Source organism: Podarcis gaigeae (genome assembly GCF_964106915.1).
Source record: "Podarcis gaigeae genome assembly, chromosome: 10".
NCBI classification, from domain to species: domain Eukaryota; kingdom Metazoa; phylum Chordata; class Lepidosauria; order Squamata; family Lacertidae; genus Podarcis; species Podarcis gaigeae.
In genome coordinates this window covers 73592564-73614132 of record NC_139686.1, presented here as the reverse complement: position 1 = coordinate 73614132, position 21569 = coordinate 73592564, and the positions used below count along the sequence as shown (strand labels likewise).

The 21569-nt window shown below is 44.6% G+C and overlaps 1 protein-coding gene across 5 annotated transcripts in view; it reads right to left on the bottom strand.

The window, feature by feature from the left end:
- FAM107B (family with sequence similarity 107 member B) overlaps positions 1-21569 on the bottom strand; it is a 98298-nt gene that overhangs the window by 16828 nt on the left and 59901 nt on the right. The window contains exon 1 of one of the 5 annotated variants that reach the window (XM_083701667.1): positions 3422-3469. The exons of the other annotated variants lie outside the window; for them this stretch is intronic. The gene's annotated coding sequence lies outside the window, so the exon portion shown is untranslated. Of the gene's footprint in view, positions 1-3421; positions 3470-21569 lie in introns of those variants that run through there. 5 annotated transcript variants of the gene reach the window in all.

Here is a 21569-nt window from a genome sequence, read left to right as displayed (position 1 = left end):
GGGCCCTTATGCCATTATTATCTCCATATGAACCAACCTGGCCCCTGTGATGCTCATATGAGGCCCTTGACAACTACCAGTTTGCATACAGGGCAAATAGATCCACGGAAGACGCTATCACTACCACTCTCCATGCTGCTCTGTTCCATCTGGAGCAGCCGGGGAGTTATGTGAGGCTGCTGTTTGTGGATTTTAGCTCTGCTTTTAACACTATCCTCCCCCATAGACTGGTGTCCAAGCTAGAGGCGATTGGACTCTCCAACTCCACCTGTCTCTGGGTTTTGGACTTTTTGTCAGAACGTTCTCAGAGGGTTAGAGTAGGGTCACATATGTCCACAGCCCTTAGCCTTAACACCGGCTCACCACAGGGTTGTGTGTTGAGTCCCCTGCTCTATACTCTCTATACGTATGATTGTACAGCCATTTATTCCAGCAACAAAATCATCAAGTTTGCTGATGACACTACGGTGGTGGGGCTCATTTCAGGAGGGGATGAGTCCGCCTATCGGGACGAGGTGGAGCGGCTTTGTGCTTGGTGTGGAGAGAACAATCTGGCTCTTAATACGACTAAGACCAAGGAATTGGTGGTGGATTACAGGAAAAAAAAGGCGGACATTCAGCCCTTGTATATCAACGGGGAACGGGTGGAGAGGGTGGCGGAATTCAGGTTTTTGGGAGTGACTATCGATCAGGGCATGACTTGGAGCGCAAATACTACTGCTCTGGTGAAGAAGGCCCAGCAGAGAATTTATTTCCTCAGACTTTTAAAGAAGAACAATCTGAGTGAGAGACTGCTGGTGTCCTTCTACCGAGGCTCCATAGAGAGCATTCTCACATACTGTATTTGTGCCTGGTTCTCCAGCTGTACAGCTAGGAAGAGGAAGGTGCTCCAGAAGGTCATAACCACAGCCCAAAGGATTATTGGTCATCCCCTCCCATCTTTGGAAGAACTGTACGGTTCCCGCTGTCTTAGGAAAGCAAACAATATCCTGCAGGATGCATCTCACCCGGGACACAGTCTGTTTGTACTACTGCCTTCTGGCAGGAGATACAGAAACATCAAGTCAAGGACAAATAGACTGAAAAATAGTTTCTATCCAAGAGCTGTGGCCTTCTTAAATGCAGTAACTCGATAGTGTGACCGGGGAGTTTGATGGGTGTGGGTGTGGGTGTGGCTGGAATGTGGTTTGTTTGGTTGTTGTTGTTGTGTTGCTTTTGTTGTTTTTAAGGGATGGCATCCAATTTCGTTGCACTTGTGCAATGTTGCACTTGTGTAATGACAATAAAGAATCTATCTATCTATCTATCTATCTATCTATCTATCTATCTATCTATCTATCTTCTTTGTGTGCCTCCTCCAGGTGAGGTCCAGAAGGTGGCAACATGAGAATGCGCCTTTTCTGTAGTGGCTCCCCATTTGTGGAAGGATCTCTCTAGGGAGGTTCGCCTGGTGCCTCCAATATATATATATTTACGTGCTGAGCGAAAACGTTGCTCTTCAACCAGGCCTTGGGCTGATTAACATCCTATACCCTTTGAAATGTGTCGGGGGGGGGCGTTATTGGGTCCCCCCCCCCGTTTTTATTATGTAGTTTGTGTTTATTCTCGTACTTTTATGCTGTGAACCACCCTGGGATCTTCAGATGAAGGGTGGCGTACAAATTTAATAAATAATAATTTTATTTTAGCTTGTGTATATACTAATATAATCTCAAAGCAATGTTTTTACATTTCCTACATAGGCTCTCTCTTGAAATACAGTGGTGCCTTGCAAGACGAAATTAATCCGTTCTGCGAGTCTCTTCGTCTTGCGGTTTTTTCGTCTTGCGAAGCACGGCTATTAGCGGCTTAGCGGCTTTAAGAAAAAGGAAACAAACTCGCAAGAACTCGCAAGACGTTTCATCTTGCGAAGCAAGCCCATAGGGAAATTCATCTTGCGGAACGACTCAAAAAACGGAAAACTCTTTCGTCTTGCGCGTTTTTCGTCTTGCGAGGCATTCGTCTTGCAAGGTACCACTGTAGAATAAACATCTTTCCTAAAATGTTTCTGACCAAAACACCATGAAAAAAAATTAATAAAATAAAATGGAGGACATTTTACTATTCAGGACTCCATCCTATGCAGGAATTGGAGCAACTTCAGACATTGCAAGCATTCAGAGAAGTTCATGCCATTGCGAGCGGCAAAACACAGCTGTCACAGGGAGAATCCCCGGGCCATCCCGTTAAAAAAATCTCAGCCAGCAAGAGCGGGGAAAGTGGCCCCCGAGACTTTGGACAGCTCCTGCGAGAGTCACCAGAGACACTGTTTTGCTAGATGGCCCAGTAATCTGATTCGCTATAAGGCAGCATCATGGGTTCCTAGGCTCTTTTACCATACTCCAAGTTATAAACACCCCAAAACAAGTTGCATAGTTCCTTTTGTACCTTTTGCTCCCTCAGACTGCAAACCAATGTTATAAAGTGTAAGCAGCCTTGTGTGCTTTGGCACAAAGGGAACTATATGAACAGACTAAGTGAACAGAGAATAAATAAGCTGATTCATAAGAACATCCCTGTGGGATCAGGCCAGGGCCCGTCTAGTCCGGCATCCTGTTCTCACAGTGGCCGACTAGATGCCTGGGGGGAGCAGCAAACAGCATCCGCTCCTGCAGACAGAAACAATTAAAGGCCCCAACAATCAAAAACAACCAGGAAATAGAGACATAGCTTCTTTTATTTTCCACTTTTATTTTACCACACAGTTCCCAAAGATAATATTTCTATGGGTCTACACCAGATGTCATCTTGTAGCCTTTGAAGAAGCATGAGTCTTCAATTATCTTTCTGAGTCCTCTGGAGTTTAACAAGTCAACCCTCACCTCCTCTGAGTAAAAGTAGTTCCAAATAGTGCAAACAACTGACTCCAAAACATCCCAGAGGTGCAGCTTTGAAATTTGGAAAAAAATATACTGGTACCTCGGGTTACATACGCTTCAGGTTACAGACTCAGAAATAATACCTTGGGTTAAGAACTTTGCTTCAGGATGAGAACAGAAATTGCGGCGTGGCAGCAGCAGGAGGCCCCATTAGCTAAAGTGGTGCTTCAGGTTAAGAACCGTTTCAGGTTAAGAACGGATCTCCAGAACGAATTAAGTTCTTAACCCGAGGTACCACTGTACTTAGTTGCCCCATGATATCCCAACTCCCTTAATTCTATGCTTCTTGAATTCTGTCCATTACTTGAAAATTTTTCTTGTTGGAATAAGCATGTGGGACTCATTTCGAAAGGTAAACATTTTATAGTACAAGAGTCTCTCAGAGACAAGCTAAAGAAGTTTTTAAAAGAACTACCACCACTCCTGACTCTCAGTTATGTGTACTGGGAAGTTTAGAGTTTCAGACATTTCACCATAAAACAACACAATTCATAGTAACTCACCAAAGCAGAAAAACTACAGCCACAGTTAAGCCAAGACAGCAGGGTGTGGTTTCGCTTTTGGTTATTTAAGGAATGTAAATATCAGAGAACCACCAGCCCAGTTTAATTATTAAGCTAGAAATATGTCTTGTTCCATGTTAAAGGGCTTGCAGAACCTGCGCTCATTGAGCCCAAGGCAAAAGTCTGTAACATTTTAGGAGATTCTGGGTGAGATCCAATGTAACCCTAAGAGGGCCTCCACTCATGCAACAAGGATTCCTCTCCTGCTGCAGTTCTTCCATGCATACCCCCCCCCCCAAATATCTGCCCCATTGCGCAAGAGGATTTCTATTGAGCCAAAGGCTTTATTGGCTGTCTCCCTCCGTTCTGCTTAAGGCGGCTTGTCAATTCGGACAAATACGGCAAATAAAGAAAATTCTGACATAAATGCTTCTCCCCTATGCAGACCTATAGCCACTGGCCAAGAGACTGAGCTACAAATTAAGACATCTGATTTGCGGAGGAAGGAGAGATCTCGGGGAGGTTGGATCTTGCCACATCCGAGAACCTCTCCCTAACCCACTTTACAGGGTCGCAACAAGGTTTAAAAGATAATGCAGAATTGTGAACACTCCAAAGCAACAAATACCAAGACAGAGAATGCACAGAACCAGAAGTAGAGAACACGCAAATAATTTACATTCTCTTTCCATATTTTTGATAAAAGAATCTGAAGCAACAAGTGAGCTCCCACACAGCACACTCTCTCACTCTCTCATGGTAGAGATACAATTATTTATACTGTGAGCATGCAAAGATGTGTAAATCACTTTAGCCTCATTGATGCTTTTCCTTTTCCCAACATCAGAAATTCCTTCTTGCACTTTGTAAACCTCATGCACTCCTATCTCCCAATTGTATAGGGAGTAAGCTAATTGCCAGAGGGACAAGGGGCCATGTGCAGGAGTAACTGATCATGCGCCCATTAAAACGCCCTTTGCTGCATGGGCTGGACTGTTAGGCCATGCCGTAGCAATGCCACAAGTCAAGCAACAGAGGTTTCCATGGAATCTGCAAGGCACTGGGCTGCACCAGCCTGATGTAGTTCTTTTAAATCGCCCAGTCTCTGCACAAACATTTGCTGTTAATTACTGTTTACCTTTTCTTGTCTATAGCAGGAGGCTTTTCTCACAAATCCACTCAACTCCGTGTAGAATTAATGGGGGAAACTAAGGTGAACTTTACGATCCTGGCAAGAGACATGCAATTAGGCCAGCCATGCCCGAAACATAAAACCAGAGGATTATCCCGGAATGTGACTGGTGGCAAGCCTGGTCAGTTGGGTGCCCTGTCAGATCCCGGAAATGTGGCAGGAGTTACTCCAGCAGTTAATGGAGCCATTAGCTACGGCCGTGCAGCCTGGGAAGCCCCGAGCTTAATTCACACAGGCTGGGAAGGCAGAGGGAGCTTATCTAGTTGGTGGGGGAGTCTCTTAGTTGCACCTGTCTTCTTACTTAGAAATATATTTCTTCAGTGGGTCTCAGGTACTAAAGCAACAAATGCACTAATCACCCCATGTAAAAGATTTAAAATCCTGCAAATCCTTTGCTGGGAAAGACCAATGATATGGGTGAAATGTTTTCCCACGCTTTATTTTTCTGTGAAAAAAAATCCATTTCATAACTTTGTTAGTAACAATGAATGGGTGCCCATTGCAAATACAGTATTAGGCAAACACAGCAACTTCCCAGTTTTCAGCTTTGCTAAAAGTCAGGGGAAGGGCTGCAGCTCAGCGGAAGGTCTGCTTCGCAAGGTTCCACTGCTGGCATCTCCAGGGAGGGACTCTGTACAATTCAGTTTCCTGTGTAAAATAAACCTGCCAAATTAGATCACTCTTCTAGACCATCATAACTTTCCCCAATGATAACTCAATCTTTAATTCAAATTACCTTAATTTGCATAGGAAAATTTCCCACAAGGTCACATCATTGGGAAATATAAAAGAGAAGCTACCTCAAACAATTCTGCAAAAGCTTCTCAGGACTGTATATGTTAGAGAAGCTCACTCACTAGCTTTGAGACACGGGCTGTTTTCCCGTGTTTTCCACTTAACTGCAGCATTTCAATGGGGAGTCGGTTTTCCTCCTCCAGCATTCACTGCAGGACCTTTACTTGTGCAGAAGCTAACAGATAAGAATAAATTGCTTGGGATTCCCCAATATTCCCCCTTGCAAGCTGCCCTGCTCAGGCTGAGGCCAAAAAGACAGGTGGGTCCATCACAAAGAAAGCTCAACCACGGTTCAAGCTGAGATAGCTCAATTTTCTCAGGGGGAGCTGAGTGAGAAATCCTCAGGGAAAGCAATGAGGTGTCTTTCACAGACCTTCCCTAAAGGCCTTCTAGGCCAGGTTCCCCAATCTTGTTTTCGATTGCAGCTCCCCACCAGGTTGAGGAAGAAGGCTGGTCTAAACAATGAAGATTATTTAAAATTTATTTCTGTGTCAACTTTTCCAGGCGAAGAGGTGAGCGGAGGCCACAAACCTCTCACCTCCCTATGCTTGCCCACTCAACTCACTCAGCCATCTCATTCACCTGCCTCTTGCTCTGGTCACCTGCCAGTTCACTTGGAGTCAGAGCAAACTGTGCCTCTGAGCACGTACAGACTGCTTTGCTCTTACAAGGCCAGTAAAGTCATGCTTGTTTAAAGAAGAGTCGAAACATGAAAGATTCAAGAGGCAGCGTTAGAGGGAAGCAATTCTAACTGTGTTAAGTTTTGTGAAGAGTGAATTGCTCCCCAGCTCGTTTCTGCAAATGGTCTGTAGCTAAAGGCAAAAGAGTTGGGGGGGGGGGGGTCAGTTAGTAATCTGAAGTTAAGTGAGGAAGGCCATGGCTGAAAGAGTGCTTTACCAATTGTAATTATGTTATTGATGACTTGTTAATTATTTCATATGATCTATGCTGCATTTGTGATGTTCTGTTCTGGTTTATGATACAGATAGGTAGCCGTGTTGGTCTGCCATAGTCAAAACAAAAAAAAATCCTTCCAGTAGCACCTTAAAGACCAACTAAGTTAGTTCTTGGTATGAGCTTTCGTGTGCATGCACACTTCTTCAGATACACTGAAATAGAAGTTTCCAGACCCTTCTATATAGTGAGAAGTAGCTGTTTTACTACAAAGGAATTTCAGAAATAGACTGGAAAGAGAAGCTGCTGAATTGCAACTTATCACCAAACTTAAAACCATGGAGACACCTGGTCTGAACAAAGACCTTGGATTCTTATCTCATTATACATGACAAAGCCATTTTTCACCTTCTCACCCCTTGCTTTTTCCTGTAAGACCTATTGCAGTCGTTAAGAGTCGTCAACAGGCTCATCACAGCTATCTGCCAATCACCCATTCCCACCACCCTTCTGAGTAATACCCCTCCCCACCTTCTCACTATATAGAAGGGTCTGGTGACTTCTGTTTCAGTGTATCTGAAGAAGTGTGCATGCACACGAAAGCTCATACCAAGAACTAACTTAGTTGGTCTTTAAGGTGCTACTGGAAGGAATTTTTTTTGTTTTGACTGGTTTATGATGTTATTGTTATTTATTGTATTGCTTTGGGATTCAATTGAATGAAATACAGCCTAGAAAAACAGTAAATCAAAGAGGAAGAGGTCTTGCTGGGATTGGGGTTGAAACTGAACCTCTTATTCAGGGTCCACATAACTGGGATCAAGCCCTGGACCCAAGATCCTAAATTAACTACAGCATGATAACAGTTATTCTAAAAAATATGAGCGATTATAAAAATGCATCCCTAAGTAAATAGCCATGCGGCAAGCACCGTCAACATCGCTTATGAAACTTGAAACCATGCATAACAGGAGGACTGGAAGGGGAAGGAAACCCAAACAGCATTACGCATCTCCAAATGATAGTCTCCTGTTTCCAAAAATTAATCAGAAATTCATTAACATGCAGATGAACATTACATCTGTAGAGAATGTGCTCTCTCTCTCTCTCTCGTAGCTTGTTTACTTCAGAATTTTACCACTGAAAAGATGTTCCATAATGCATCCATGGAATTATTCTGGGTACTTTTAAGATTAGAACTAGTATGGGTTAAGTTATCAGGCTATGCACGACAGCATCTTTAAACACAAATTCAAAGCTTTTTGGAAACCAGAAGTATCTAGTCAAACAGTGTCACCCAGTGGTAACTGAAGTAGAAAATGCATTTAAACACGGAAAAAGAAACACACACCCCAACATGGTTACCATTTTACCTGGATCTGACCAAATGTGAACATCAAGAAAATTTTTGCTCCAGTTTATGAAATCCAGTTTCCTTCTATCCCTGCAAGCCCAGAGTCAAAACAAGTAGACAGACTTGCCCTTCCTCCCTCCCATTGACCTCCTGCTCACTTGAGAAAGTTAAGCCCCCCACAACGCAGACAGAGGTTGGGGGCTGCCCTCCTTCACCTACTTCTCCGGAGAGAAGTGGCCACTCTTGTCTCCGCCCCACCCCCCAGTGCAACATGCAGCAGACTAGAGGGGGGCCAGGTGTGCCCATTACGAAAAGGAAAAGGAGGAAGTAGCACAGCCTCCTCTGGGCCCCCCAGATGCAGGATGCTTGGTCTGCCTTGGTCTAGAGAGGAGCAGGGTGCGGATCTCACCGGCTGCACACCTATCTTTTCAACTGCAGAGTTGGGCTGGCAGTGCAGCTGCAGGGTGTATGGAATCTCTCCATTTCATACCATATTCGTAACATTTCTGCTGTTAATATGCATACAGGACAGCAGTTTGAATTAATATGAAGTCTTTAATGCGTCTGCATTGTGTAAGTGCTTTAAACGTCTGTTATCCAGGATTCCCAACTTCCGAGTGGGAAGGCTGTTGCTACAGGCTGGTACAGCCTTCCTATCCTATTGTCTGCTGCTCATTCTTAAAAGCTGGGCAGACTATGTGGACCACTGTGCTGCGAGACAACAAGATTTAGAATTGTGCTGGGGGGGCGTTAAAAACCCTTTCTGCCTAAGCTGGTTACAACTTTTGTTGAATCATGCAATCTGTTCAAACAGCCCTTAAACACTTAACTGTTCAGAAGGACTTTGTAACTCCCAGCACTGATTAGCCAATGCTTATGAATCCCCGGGCGGGGTGAGCTCCTGTCTTTCGGTCCCAGCTCCTGCCCACCTAGCAGTTCGAAAGCACCCTTAAGTGCAAGTAGATAAATAGGTACCGCTTTATAGCGGGAAGGTAAACGGCGTTTCCGTGTGCTGCGCTGGTGCTGGCTCGCCAGAGCAGCTTCGTCACGCTGGCCATGTGACCCGGAAGTGTCTCCGGACAGCGCTGGCTCCCTGCCTCTTGAGCGAGATGAGTGCGCAACCCTAGAGTCTGTCAAGACTGGCCCTGACGGGCAGGGGTACCTTTACCTTTATAGCATCACTAGTCACTTCCTACCATTTCCCATTTTTCAGCTCTAAGTCTGGCTCACCCAAACAGGAAAGAAAACGGATGGCTCCATTTCAGGTACATTTGGAGTACCCTAACCATACCAAAAAGATGACCCTGTGTGGTGTAAAGTCTTTAACAACACAGTCTATTTTATATATTGAATGCTTTCCTATTTAATGAAGACATTAAATGCGGAGAAAGATAGGCATTTCTTCTATCTTTGGATATGTATACACTCAAATGGAATCCGTTCCAGAAGTCCATTCGACTTTCAAAAACATTCGGAAACCAAGGCACGGCTCCCAATTGGCTGCGGGAGCTTCCTGCACTCAATCAGAAGCCGCGTCAGCAGTGTTGGACGTTCGGGTTCCAAAGAACGTTCGCAAACCAGAACACATGCATTTTGTAGCAGAGACCAAGCACTCAGGGAAAATGTATACTTTGCCTAGAGGCTGGTAGCATTAGTTGCTCATAAACTATTTGACCCAAAACTGACAAAATGCTTACAGCTAACTACAAATGCTGTTGCAAGATATTCAGAAGGACCTCTGCTTTTTATTAGTATTTTATTTAAATATAATTGTCCAAAAGGAACTTGATATAGGAGGAAACACATTTAGATAGTTCAAGGATAAAACTGTTGGCTACATTCACACAGAATGCTAAAGACAGCTTGCTTTAACTATGGGTTGCTCAACAGACGAGAAAACAAGTCATGCCTTGTTTCTCCAAAGCTGCTCTTGTCTTGTCTCACCTGCTCTTGTCTTGCTCCTTTGCAGCTTGGCAAGCACCTGGTGGTCAAACAAGTCATGGTCTGCAAGCCAAAACAAACCATACCTTCACATTTGCCGAGTTTCCAAACCATGGCTTAACAGCAATGTGCCACCTCCCTGGGCCTTTTAACTCAGCGTAGCAGCTGAGCCAAGGTTTAGCTTATCATATTGCTGGAAAATGGAATCTCTTCCTTAACGACAATCTGAAGCTAAGGTTTATTCTTAACTTAGCTGTCATGCCATGCTAAGAAGCCTTGGGTAGAGCAAGGTAGGTGTAATCTGCATGTGCCAGGCAGTCTTGGTAAGCCATATTTTGCCCAAACTAGGCCAGTATAGTTTGTCAGCATAAAACTACTTCCTATGTCAGCCACACCTGAGCCAGGTGCTCTTGCTATTCTGTTAGTTCCAAAGTGGTATGAGAACCAGGAAGACAACAGCAGCCCCTACTCTCAAAACAGCGGTAGTCAAATCTGAGAATCCTACAGAGCGGACTGGAACACAAGCAAGAAAACCCAGCATATATCTTCCTGTATTCTTGTTGTTGGCATCTGTTTGTCTTAAGGGACAATGGAGTGCTTCTCAAGGGGTGAAGTCAAACCGTTGCTTCAGGAGCACTGAAGTGTCCTCCCTGGGGCACAAGCCTGGGCAGCGTGTCTGGAAGTCCTGGGAAGCCCAGACAACAGGACCCTCCTCTCGGCCTCACTGATGCGGTCCAAAGGAAAGCACCAGCTTGGCTGCAGGAACTGCTGGAAGGAGGCACACAAGGTGCCATCCAACTGTCTTATGGACTCCACTCCAGATCCCTGCAGGGCTTACTCCTGAGCCCTTTCTTCTTCTCCCCAAGATATCCCTCAAGCCAGCGGAGGTTTGGGATCAGAGTTTTCCTTCTCCTAGATGGGCTGCCTTCACAGGCAGACAAGCCCCACCCGCCCCTCATTTCTCTCTACAGCACATGCAGAAACCGCCTTCTTGACCATTGGTCCTATGACTGGTCTTGTCCCCTCAATCCGCCAGAGGTTGTCTTCCCATGCAGTGAGTTCCTAACTCACTGAGGGTTTGAGACCTATCGGCTACCCTCACTTGGTTTGGCCAGTTGAAACTGTTTCCCAGAGTGTGGCCACTGTCACATGCTGACAGCTTCTAGGAGTCACAGGTGAGAACTGAGTGCAGGGTAGGGACCAAAGGTAGACAAACTACCCCAGAATAAGCATGATGTGTTCCCCACCAGAGGCTCCACCCCTCCCCTAAGACCCCACACTCCCCATCTTCCTGTCTACACATGCTAAAACCCTACCAATGTCCTTAGAGTAGTCAAACAAGAACTGCATCTGTGAACTGGCCACTTCAGAAACAGGTCCCATCCTGGGTATCCAGAGCTTCAAGAGAAATATATGGCTTCCATATTGTTCATGTGAATTCAGTTTTGCTATTCTAATACTACACATCAGGAAGGGCTTGGCCTTCTAGCAGATTCCCAGAAAACAAACAGGTTCCCCTTTCTCAGCCTCCGTAGAACTGACAGTTGGTCTACATTTCTTAAGCTCCAACCACCACAATTGTTTGCAACTCCCCACAATTATTTTACAACTTCCTTGGCTTCTTAGCCAATAGAAGGCCTTTCCAGCACTGAGCATGGTTGTGAAACACACAGACAAAACACATTAATATAATCATTTATAAGCTGCTTTCCATCCCACTGTACACTAAAGCCCAAGGGAACATAAAATGAAGCTTAAAATGCACCCATAGTGTTAAAAATGTTGTGCTTCAGTTAAACTTTAGTGCAGCAACATGCATTGGCTGCTTAGATAATTTAAGTTTCCACACTAAGCAAAAAAGCCCCCCAAAAACCCCAAAATGATGATGATTTTTTCATACACAAAAACCCCATTTAGTAATAATATCCTGGCAAGCAGCTTAGTTGAACCACCCCCACTGCGAGGCTGCCTCCACCACCACCTGCGATGCAAGCAAAATAAACAATTCTGGCTCACCTTACAGGATTTGTTAAAATGTGGCATTTGTAAAGTGTGCATTTCCATGCAAAGAGCATTTCACACAAATGCCACATTTGAGTTTAGGAAGGTTTCAGTCGGAGAAAACCTAGAGTTACCAACTCCTTGACAGCTGACACTCTTTTTAAGTGGTGTTAAAAGGGAGGGAGGAAACACCCTGTGCTAGACATCTGAACGCCTACCTTTGCCTTGCCACGCTTTGCATAACTTCCCTGCTGGGTGAGGTGCCCTCTGCATTAGGCTGCCCTATTTGACTTTTTCTCCCAATGAGAGCAGGTGGTTTAATCAAATATTGTTTTGCCATACGCCTCCTTGCACATCAGGGGAACAGGTAAACACGATTCAGAGCAGGCATAGGCAAACTCAGTGGCCCTCCAGATGTTTTGGGACTACAACTCCCACCATCCCTGACCACTGGTCCTGTTAGCTAGGGATGATGGGAGTTGTAGGCCAAAAAACCTCTGGGGGGCCGAGTTTGCCTATGCCTGATTCAGAGGATCCCTCCCTGCATTTGTGGTGTTGCCGAAACAGCATCAGCCACCCACATGCTAGGCAGGGTCCCAAGATTTGCAGATCTGCCAAAAAACAAACTTTAAAAAGCTAAGTGAGGGGGCACCCCAAGAATAGCCCAATCAGGACTGAGCATGCTCAGTGGCCACAGACTGCTGACTGACAGCTGAGGTTTGAGGGAGCGGAAAGCTGCATAAGAGAGGGAGGGTTTTTTTAGTAACCAGCCATGATGGACGGCTCAAAACCTGAGCAAGGAACATGCCACACGGCAAAACTGTGTGACTAGTTGCGAGCAACGTGAAACAGTTACCCTGTATTAATTAGTGTAGTCATAAGTGCTTCACAACTGTCTTCATGACACACTATTCGGGTGGGTTCAATTTTTCAATTTCCAAAAATGAGAGGTGCTAAAAAGTTGTAACGTGATCTGAGAATTCAAAAGATATTTGCACTAAATTACTATACTGTAATTTAGTTTTGCTAGGTAAGTAAAATGTGTGTAAAATTGCACTGAAATCATTAATAATGACTGCCAAGTGCTTGTGGTTAAATAAATAAACAACAACAACAACAACAACAACAACTATTTAGCATTACCTGACATTTTCAGAATGTAAAAATAAAAATCTTTGGTGTTTTCCAAAAGAAGTTTATGTGCTTCTTCATCAAATGTAGAACTAACAAGCTAAATGTTGTCCAATCACAAAAATAACAGCAAACTTGAACTCCTCACACCCAAAAACATATTTTTAAGACTGAAGAAATTTGCAAGAATTAAGTTCCACCTCCTAGTCGTGGGTCCTCCTCCTCCTCTAGGTATTGTTGGTGGGATGCAGAATGGAGACTTGAAGAGGACAGAGAGCGGAAGGGGCTTCTACTTCTCTTCAAAGTGAGGACTTCCTCAGCTTTTTTAGTGCGCTCAGAACCACCATGTCTGCAGTTCAAATGTCTCAGGTGGCTTTCAACAAGGCAGAATTTGTGCGCTTTGTCTCCTTTGCCCACCCTGGAACTTTCCTAAGGCACTTTGGAGACAGGTGTTGTTGTAACACAGACACTTTGCATCCTGTTCTGACCCTGACTAAGCCCGTGAAGGCAGCCCATTGCGGAAGTGACTAAGAGGGAGCAAACCTGTTTCCCAACCTAAAGTCACAGGGTTGGTCATGCCTCGCTCAAGTAAAAAGGGTTTGAAGGGCAAAGAGGACAGGGCAGGGCACGTCCCAGACTGGGGCGGGAAGGGTTGTAATCCTGGCATCCCAAGAGCACTAAAGAAAAAGGGCTCTGTTTGGGCGACAGACGTTGTTGCATCCAAACCTCAGGCTCATACTGGCTTGGATAGGCTCCTGGCTTGTGCCATTCCTCCCCCTCTGCTCCCCTCCACACTCCAATTTAATCTGTAATTTCCTCTTCTTTGTTACTTAGATCTGTACTGGAAAACTATGGTTTGTGCCTGCCCTCCAAACCAGTGTGCAAGCCTGAGGCCTGGATGCAAGCATGTCTCTCCCACAATTGGTACAGATGTAGGCAAGTAATAACGAAGAGGAAGTAACCCATTGAATTGAAGTGTGGAGGGGAGCGGGGGGGGGGGTGGCACAAGCCTGCGACACAGTCCCAGTTCCTTAAACCACAGTTCCACGGTTCCGGGGATTCAGAACGCTACCTCTGAACCGACCCACTGTCTCATCATTATCTAGAAAGGAGCTGGAAACAGGCAGAAGCACAATGCAAACTGAGTTAAGAAGAAGGTTAAAGGTTTCCAGAGTTCTAAAAGAACTACTGGAAACAAAGGTGTCAGGACACATTTACAGCTGTTAAAATATGACACATTCTGGACATTCTGGACACTTTGCAAAATAAGCAACACTTTATTCTTCTCTAAATATCTGAAAAAAGGCACACTTAGGGATATTTTGTCACCTTCCTAATGAATTAAATACCATATTTTTTTGTGTTTAACTGTACATATTCTGATCACAGTAAATTTAAAGTTTAATGGCTTTAAAATCTCCAGCATTCTCGATGGAGAAAACTCTGAATTACCTGGGAACACATTTGCTTTCTGATATCCTCTGTAGCCGTAGCATCTGTACGGGAAAGATTACAAACACACAGCAAGGAGCATTTCTAATTACTTTAGCCCTTTATGAACCACTGACATGTAAAATATCTGCAGAGGCTAATGGGGAAATTTTTTCTGAACCATCTCGGGAGATGCTCAACCGATGACGGGGCAGAGCTTTCACAGGCTGGAACTTTTCCAGCTTTGATGGCTTAAAACTCACTGGCAAAAGAGTTCCCACAGTCAGATGTCCCTGGAGGTTTGTGGGTTCCAATGTCTCCATGGCACAATCCTTCCCTTTCCTACCAGGAAATAAGACCACCGCACCAACGTTTGCTGCTGACCTTTGTATTGGGCAGTGGCTGCTCATATCACTCTCATACCACGGAAAACAGAAATAGCCCTTTCTCCCTCCCGAGGGCACATGGGACCTCTCAACATGAGTGCGCAGTCTTTTTGTGTGCATCTTCTTGTCCAGACGTGAGCTGATGCATCGCAGTTGCTGGAGAACGCAAGAGGGGAGAGTTGTGAGAACGGGAGGCTGGCCTAGAGGAGCCTTTGGCCGGGTCCAGCAGGGCTCTCCTTCAGGGCCCAAGGCATTATGGCCCCAAAAGGTCTTCCTCGGGAACCATTTAAGGCAAATAATTTAATTGCTAATCATTCACAACAGCTACTAGATTGCTCCCCCTTCCAAATGTTATATTAAAAGGATTTCAGACCTTCATCAAGTGAACAATTCCAGGATGGGATACATAAAACCCATTTCCCGATTCTGGCCATTTTAAGATGAAAAACAGAACCAAGATGAAAAACAGAACCAATTTCCTTCCAGTTTAGAAAAAACCTCCTGGCACTGAGGTCACCTTTGCTCAGGCTGGTGCCCATTTGCAGCCTTGTTTTTACGCTAACCCAAAATCTACAGGAAAGACTCTGTGAACAGAGCGGAGTGTTGAGCTCAACTTTCAGAAGGCAGATTGGTCCATTTGAAGGTGCTGACCTTGCCAGTACTCAAGAGAAGAGAGACAACTCACTCGATGGTTGGCTTATAAACTGAACATATTAATAGACTCCACCGAAAAGTGTGGCGTTTCGCACTGCAACGCCCAAAGCGATGGCTCACACATCCAAGCAACACAAAAACATCAGGTACGAAACAGGCACATGTGATCCGTATGTTTTTGTATTGTCTCAACTTTGGTTAACCAACTTTGGTTAGCCTACAGCTCGGGTCCCAAAACTCTGCTCTGCTCATTCAGGCAGTCTGCAGCATGACTGTAAAAATGCAATTAAAAACCAGACAGCATCTAGAGCAGTGCATTACAACTGTTACAAGAGACAGAAAAATCATGAAATGCTCCACCAAGACCTCGGCAATTTGCAGCTGGTCAAGCAACAGTGGTGTTGGGGAGCTCCTGACCTAAAGGCAATAATGAAACAAAATTAGTGTGCCTATACATTGGGAATGAAGCCTCTTACAACTCTAAAATGTACTATCTGCTTCCAACCTTAAAAAAATCTAATTGTTCTTGGGCTCTGGAAACCAACATGGATTTGAATGAGTCCAGACATTTATTCCTGTCTCCTCACATAGTCCCCATTACACTTAGAAATTACCTGAAATCCATCTCTTTGCATCACCAACTTTAGGTAGCCTTGTATCAGCTGAAAGGTCTTTAATTCAATACTAGCTGCTTCTCTTTAGCATAATTAGACTATTTTGGAATGAACAAAAAATGTATGCAGAATAAAGCAGCTCCACTTTATACATGTTGACAACCTACAGGGCATGCAATAAAAATGCGCTCTCTCTTGCACCCTTTTCCCCTCCTTCACATAAACGCAACCATAGCTTCCCAAGCGCAAGTTATTTGTGCATGCAGGTTACTTTTGCAATGTTACACACATACTACAAGACTCCTTGAGCTCAATGAGGCTTACTTCTGACCAACTATTTTAGAATTGCGCTGTGAGAAACTCATAAGCATCAGATCTTAACTTGGGATGGCTAGATCGGCCGATTATGGGAAATGACAAGATGGCAATGCTGGAGCAACCATTCCTCCGTGCATCTGGGACCCCATTCAGAGTTCATGGATGAAACAACGGAACAGCTCACCTTGGCCACGCCTGTGCCGTTATCTGCTTTACGGCCCTGACTATCTTTTGACATGTAGTTTTTAAAATCCTAAAGATGGAAGCTGCACGCATAACACTTTGCATGAACTTAATTAGGTTTCTCATTCACTTATCAAGCAAATGCTTTTCAATAGCGCTACAGGGCAGCAATTATTCAGGAAGCCATTCTCTATCAGGTCTAAACAAAATAAAAAATATCCTTCCAGTAGCACCTTAGAGACCAACTAAGTTTGTCACTGGTATGAGCTTTCGTGTGCATGCACACTTCTTCAGAATATCTGAAGAAGAAGATCAGAAGAAGGTATCTGAAGAACTGTGCATGCACACGAAAGCTCATACCAATGACAAATTTAGTTGGTCTCTAAGGTGCTACTGAAAGGAATTTTTAAAATTTTGTTTCGACTACAGCAGACCAACACAGCTACCTACCTGTAGCTATCAGGTCTGTGCAGCAAAGCAAGAAGATTAGCCTAAAACAGAGAGCAAGTTGAAGACAGAGGGTTATATCTAACAGCCGTTGCCCAGCTGAAAACAAGGCAATTTGTCTTTCCTGCTGTAGCCTTCCTAATCCCAGGTTGAGGGACCCTCCAGAGCAGATGAGGAGTGGAGGAGAACAACCAAAAATTCCTTCCTTCTCCATTCCACCAATTAAAGCCCCATCAACATCTGAATGACACCCCAAGATAGAAGCCAGATCCTCCCCACCTTCCTTCCCAGCGTCTGTAGTGTGTTACTTGCCAGAAAGCAGCCATAAACATCCAATCTGGCTGCTTATCTTCTCATCTTATCGGCTCGATCAGTAGTTAATTTGTGTGTTTAAAGAGTGTTTACAGAATCAGAAAAGTTTTTGAAGTGCTTCAGAAACCACCTAGAGACAAAAACCTTGGAGCAAAATGCAAAGACAGGAAGTATAAATGAGAAAGAAAACACACAAGGTCCGATGAGAGAACACCTTCCAATAATTCAACTTTGCTTTCCTATAGATATGCTGCCACACTTTTATTTAAAGGGAACCATTAATGTATTGCATTTAATAGACATAGCATCTTGTTGACAAAGTTTTCTGGTTTAAACACAACCGAGAGGCTTTAGCACTTGACTATGCAAGACTCCCACTGACTGCAAGTGAAGATGTCCTCATGACAGACAGTCCTACCTGGTAGCTAAGCTTAAGAACATGTCGTTCTGATGACTGATATGCGTGGGCAGCAAAACTAGTAGCTAGTTTATGGGCTTGTAACAAATGAAATAAAACTATTATAGTCTAGACAGTAAATGAACTTTACTGAAGTCTAGGTTTTTGGATGAAAGGGTATAGGCAGATAAGGAATCCCACACTAGATCATATTTGAGGCGGGGGCATTTGGGTAGGGTAGAATGTTGAGATTTAACCAATGCCAGATTTTTAAAGCCATCCTCATTCTGCCACCTGCTCCTTACAACCAAGTTTAAGTTTTCTGTACTCAGAATATTATTCCAATAAAAATTCAATAGGTAAGACCTATGTCTGTCTGTTGGATCTTAAGATTAACACAGAGTAGCTCAAAGTATTGCTTGCAATGTGTTAGAGTAAAAAAAGAAAAGGAAAACAAATGCTCACCAAAATAAGCAATCCTACCACACTTACCCGGGAGTAAACCCAACTGAATTCAAGTAGGACTTACTTCTGAGTGGATGTTGTTACTCGGTGATTGCAAGCAGCATTTCAGCAGGGACTTTGTTGCAATAAGAGACCACAATGCCCAGTGTTATCTTAGTGGGCACTTTGATGCAGAGACCTCTCTGACTTATAGAACTCCAGAAACCTCTGATCCGGGTCTCCCAGTCAAAGGGAGAGACTGCCTTGCAAGCCAAGTGTTCCTTTCATCCTGTCTGGAATAGGGGTGAATGGACGTACATGAGGCAGCAAGATTCACCCAGGGGAATTATTTATCTCTGGGAAGAACACGAACAGACGCAGAATGCAAGTCCTTCACGAATACTCAGGAGAAAAACATACATCACACATTCCTTAGAAGAAACACACACAAAACGGGCATTTCCAAATGATTTTCCAAATGATTTCTTATCATGCAAAAGGTACATTCAAGAATGGGCGAAGTACAAGGTTAACACTGTGCACGTGAAAGGAGGTGAATAGAGGGAATGATCAGGGGAGCAGGATTGCAGCTACAAGCCTACACTGCCCCAGTGGTGTCTCTGCCTGCACATGCGCACTCACACACTCTGAGCACAAGTGCATTCCTGAGAAAAGAGCACTGGCTCATGCAATGTGGCCCAGAAGGCACTTTATTTCACTTTGAGTACATTACACAAAAACCAATAGTGATGTGGTTCAACAGCCAAAGGCTGCGGAGAACAAAAAGGTCAAGATGACTTCCCCAGGGAGAGGAGACGGTTGTCCCCCCCTCGTGGCCTCCCCATAGTCCTCCACCAACAACGAGACACAAAAGGGTTTCTCACCCAGTCAGACTCATATAGATGTTTAAGGCATCCTGGGCCTAGGTGGTCCGACACCTCGCTATGGCCCGGCTCACACATGCTAGACCACAGACCGGTGTTTGCTGACAAACTATGCGGTAGCCATGCGTTGTCCCGTGGATGACCAAACAAACTATGGCTTGTTTCCTCAAAGTTTGTTTTGTTTCCAGCCAGTCTGATAGTTTCTTGAGCGTCCAGAGTAGGCTGGTCAAACTAGCCATCACGAGGAATGGCTGCCGGATTCCCATGTAGTGCTAAGCCACAGTTCAGACAAAACCAATGGTGATGAGTCAGCAACAAATGGCAGCATCTGATTTTGTTTTGTTGGCAGCAAAGAAACCCAGTTAAGCTGCCTGATCAAGTTCACACATAACACTAAGTCACTGGCTTCTACTGGCACGAGAGACTAGGTCTTGCTCAGGCATGTTGAGAAGGAAGTGGGAGAACACCCAACCATTTTCACTAGGCACAAAGACTTGTGAAAATACAGCTACAGTCAAGGCTTTCAGCTAACAGGCAAGGACTTTTCTGTCCACTTTTTAAAAGGGCATTTCTTTGCACCATTTAACTTTGTCGCGCTTCATGATTTCTCTTGTAATGGATATCAGCTATTTTCTTTGAATTTTCCATTAGTCAAGTGCTGGGCTGTATCCATTCAATTTTAGTGCCAGAAAATCAGGTCAAAGGAATATGAATTATTTACATATGAACACTTAAAATAAGCATAACTTAAATATATCTAACAGCATAGGGCACTCAGTCCCTTCTGCAGCCCCAGAAGCTGAAGAATAAAGTATTGCCAATGGCCCCAATGCCTTCTTCTATATCCTCCACACAAATATATTCAGTTTATGTCTTGTGGAAAATACAATCCTTCCAATACACATAAAATCCAGAACTGCAAAAAAATATATCTTAATTATTCTGTTCTTTGAATGGGATTTACTCTGAGGACCAGTGGAGAAGAGGACAAAGGAGCATGCCCACTCTACACTCCATCCTGGAATTTCTCCAGACAATCCATTATTGCTGGTCTTTCAGTAGTCCTTGATCTGTGTTTACAAACAGGCTGCAACATGCCCAGAGCAGCAGATGATACCAGCGTAGGCCAGCATGCTTTGGGTGCTTTCGCCTCAGTCTGCCGATCTATGGAACAGGCCACAGCACGGGAGAGGCAGGAAGAAGGTCCACAGTAGACCTGCAGGTCCTCCTGCTCCTGTGTAGGAGTGCAAGCCCCAACCCAACCTGCCTGGGGCTACAGTGGTGCCTCGCAAGACGAAAAGAATCCATTCCGCGAGTCTCTTTGTATAGCGGTTTTTTCGTCTTGCGAAGCAAGACCATTGACAGTTTAGCGGATTAGCGCTATTAGCGGTTTAGCAGCTTTTAGCGATCAGCTGTTAAGCAGCTTATCAGCGGATCAGCTGATAAGCGGCTTAGGAAAAGGGGGGGGGGGAACCCGCAGGAACTCGCAAGACATTTTCGTCTTGCTAAACAAGCCCATAAAGAAATTTGTTTTGCAAAGCGCCTCCAAAACGGAAAACCCTTTCATCTAGCAGGTTTTCCGTCTTGCGAGGCATTCGTCTTGCGGGGCACCACTGTAGTTAATGCTGCAAGCTGATCACAAGGGCGGAAGTCTAATGATCCCCAAAGCAAAGTCACTTGAACGAAGAGTTCCGGTGTAGAACCTCCTCTTTCAATTACATCAGGACAAGTTGTGTATAAACTGTATGAACTGCACTTCAGAACTAAGCCTTGCAGACTGGTTCCAACAGATGCTTCTGTTAATCCACCATTCAACAGATGATAGAAGGGAACGTGCAAATTATTTGAATGGACAGGTGCCCCAATTTTTAGCCAGCCTTTGCAGCCAGCCCAAGATCTCACGGACACTCGCCTGACAGCACACCGAGCTTCAAAGCTGCTGAGACTGACCAGCCAATGATCCTGTGGGAAGGAGCTGGTCCTCCTGCCTGGCTTCCATGGGGGCAGAGAGGCTCCTTCCTACGCAACTAAGCTTCATGCCCACCAGAGAGAAAGAGATGCTAAGTCAGGGCAACCTTGGTGAACGGATCTGTGGCTCTTGAGGTGATAAGACTGATGGCCTACAATTGACATTTGAGGTGATTGAGATACATGAAACTTTGACAATGCAGTCCAGGGGTGACAAACAAGTGTGGATCCTTCCAATATAAGGCCGGTGTGTGAGAGAGACACTCGTCTTTTTCCTTTCACTCATTTGGGAAACATTAAATTCTGCAAGCCCACCTCTTGCCAGGACAATGCATTTCCCTTTTGCTGCAAGCATACTAGTTTAAAAAATAATAATCAAGAGAATGAAGTCCACACCACAGACACCCCCAATTTTGGTCTGTTACTTCCAAGCAGGGCATACCACAGCTGGGGGTTTGGTTTTTAAGTGATCCCTACTGTTGTACCTCAGGAGTAACAAGAAATGCTCTGCTCCCCTCCACTGCATATGTCTCTCTGGCAATTTCCTTCCACCTTCAACCAAGAGGGAACACAAGAACCTTTTGTTTTAAGAGGGCTGTGCACATATCTAAACACAAAACTCTCTCCTCTCTGAGCACCCTGCTTTGTGTGACACACACACCCTCCTCCTCTTGTTTTGACAGGAAAACCACCACATTTGTTTCCTGTTTCTCAGAGCCAAGCAGAAGCGGCCCAGAATTTCCTTACCATCTATACAACTGTTGATCTATGTAGAATTCTTGAAGGTGGGTCAATTAATGTT